Below are 3,218 nucleotides of genomic sequence, written 5' to 3'. Positions count from 1 at the left end.
CCCCCCCCCCCAAGCGAATATGGCCTCCGAACGACTCGAATCTAGTCAAAATCAACTTAATAACATCAAATAATGCCATAGGAAATAACTTCAAATAATAAAGCTTCGATGTTTATCAAAATCAAAAGGTTAACCCCGGGCCCGCACCCCGGAACCCAAAAAACTCATAAATTCTAAACACCCATTCAATTACGAGTCCAACTATACCAAAATCATCCAATTCTGACCCGCAAATCGACCTTCAAATCTTAAAATTTCATTTAGAAAAGTTTTTACTAAAATTTTCAATTTCTCCCATTCAAATCAACAATTAAATTATAAAAACAAAGATGGAATCATAAAAAAATGGACAAATCCGAGTCAAAAATACTTACCCCGGTCCACATCGTGAAAATTCCCTCAAATATCACCCAAAACCGAGATCTCTAACTCAAAATATGATATAATAACTCAAACGCTCGAAATAGAGTTTTAAAACAATCTGCCCAAGCATTACCCTTCGCGATCGCGGAAATGCCTCCGCGATAGCGAAGAACAAAATTCACCAGCTGCCCATTACTCCTACGCGAACGCAACGTCCAAGTTGCGAACGCGATGATCAAACGACCCCATGCCTATGGAAATACGGAAAGCCCTACGCAATCGCGAAGGCTTACGGCTTGAAGCCCCCGGCCGCACTCCCTTCTATGCGAATGCGTCCATCCTAGTGCGATCGCCATGACCACTACACCCAAATCATCGCGAACACGGTCACCGCTCCACGAATGCGAAGAACAACCCGCCTACCATCAAAATCACTCTACACAATCGCGAAGAAGGAAACCAGAAATGAGAACCAACAGTTCGAAAACATGGAGAAATGGCCCGAAACCATTCGAGGCCCCGAGGCCCCATCCAATAACACCAACCAATCGCAAAACAGTATAAGAACCTACTCGAGGTCTCAAATCACACAAAACAACATCAAACCTACGAATCACACCATAATTCAAGCCTAATAAAACTAATGAACTTTCAACTTTCAAAACTCATACCTAACTATATCAAATAACCTCCAAATGACCTCAAATTTTGTATGGAAGTCCAAAATGATACAACAAACTTATTCCAACTCTCGGAACCAAAATATGATCTCTACATCAATAAAGTCAACTCTCAGTCAAACCTCTCAACTTTTTAAATCTTTAACTTTCCCACTTTCAGCAAAAAGCACCAAATCAGCCTATGGACCTACAAATCAAATTCCGGACGTACACCTTAGTCCAAATCATTATATAAAGCTATTGGAGTCATCAAAATACAATTCCGGGGTCATTTACATAAAAGTCAAACTTCGGTCAACTCTTTCAACTTAAGCCTCCAACCTTGGGACTAAGTGTCCCAATTCATTCCACAACCTTCCCGAACCCAATCCAACTACCGTCACATAACCACAAATGAACATAGAAGAAGCAATAAATAGGGGAACAGGGCTATAATACACAAAATGACCGGCCAGATGATTACATTCTCGCCCTTTTAAATAAATGTTCATCCTTGAACGGGTCAAGAATCATACCTGAAGTCTAAAAAAGGTGAGGATATCTGTTCCGCATCTCCTGCTCGGTCTCCCAAGTAGCCTCCTCTACTGGCTGACCTCTCCAATACACTTTCACTGACGCTGTATACTTTGACCTAAACTTTTGAACCTGCTGATCCAAAATGGCCACCAGTTCTATATCATATGTCAAATCCCTATCTAACTGCACCGTGATGAAGTTCAAAACATGTGACGGATCACCATAGTACTTCTAGAGCATCAAAATATGAAATACTGGGTGAATCCCGATAGACATATAGCAAGGAAAGTCAGTAGGCCACCTCTCCAACTCTCTCAAGCACCTCAAAAGGTCCGTTATACCGAGGGCTCAACTTGCCCTTCTTCCTGAACCTTATCACACCCTTCATGAGCGAACTCTGAGTAGAACCTTCTCATCCATTATATATGCAACATCACGAACCTTCCTGTCAGCATAACTCTTCCGTCTAAACTGTGTTGTACGAAGCCGCCCCTGAACCACCATAACCTTCTCCATAGCATCACGGACCAAATCAGTGCCTAACAATCTAGCCTTTCCGGGCTCAAACAAACCAATCGGCGAACGACATCACCTCCCATATAAGGCCTCATAAAGAGCCATCTGGATACTCGATTGGAAGCTGTTGTTGTAGGCGAACTCTGCTAATGGGAGAAACTGATCTCATGAACACCCAAAATCAATAACATAGGTAGGTAGCTATTCCTCCAAGATCTAAATAGTGCGCTCGAACTGCCCATCCATTTGAGGATGCAATGCTATACTCAACTATACCCATGTGCCCAACTCTCGCTACATAGCTCTCTAAAACTACGATGTAAGCTGCGTACCTCGGTTAGAAATGATGGGAAAGGGCACACCATGCAGGCGGATAATCTCCCAGATGTAATTATGAACCAACCACTCTGAAGAATATGAAGTCATCACCGGAATGAAGTGTGAGGACTTAGTCAAGGTCCACAATAACCCAGACTGCGTCATATTTATTCAAGGTTCGTGGTAAGCCTACCACAAAATCCATAGTGTTGTGCTCCCGCTTCAACTCTGGTATCTCCAATCTGTGAGTCAACCCTCCCGGTTTCTGATGCTCATACTTCACCTGTTGACAATTCAGACACCGAGAGACATAGCAACAATATATTTCTTCATTCTCCACCATCAATAATGATGTTTCAAGTCACGGTACATCTTTGTGACACCTGGATGAATGGAATAGCGCGAGCTGTGAGCCTTCTCAAGGATCAAATCTCTCAACCCATTAACATTTGGAACACAAATCCGACCTTAAAGCCGCATAACACCATCTTCACCAATCACAACCTCATTTGAACCATGCCGTTGCACAGTGTCCTTCAACACTAACAGGTAGGATCATCGAACTCGCGAGCCTTGATACGCTCCAACAATGATGAATATGCCACAACGCAAGCAAGAATCCGGCTAGGCTCCGAAACATCCAATCTCACAAACTGATTGGCCAAAGCCTGAACATCCATGGCTAGTGGAGTCTCTACAACCAGTAAATATACCAAACTGCCCATGCTCTTAGCCTTTCTACTCAATGCATCAGCCACCACATTGTCCTTCCTTGGATGGTATAATATGGTGATATCATAGTCTTTCAACAACTCTAACCATCTC

This window comes from Nicotiana attenuata, chromosome 9 (genome assembly GCF_001879085.1).
Source record: "Nicotiana attenuata strain UT chromosome 9, NIATTr2, whole genome shotgun sequence".
Classification (NCBI taxonomy): domain Eukaryota; kingdom Viridiplantae; phylum Streptophyta; class Magnoliopsida; order Solanales; family Solanaceae; genus Nicotiana; species Nicotiana attenuata.
This window is presented reverse-complemented; position numbering follows the sequence as displayed.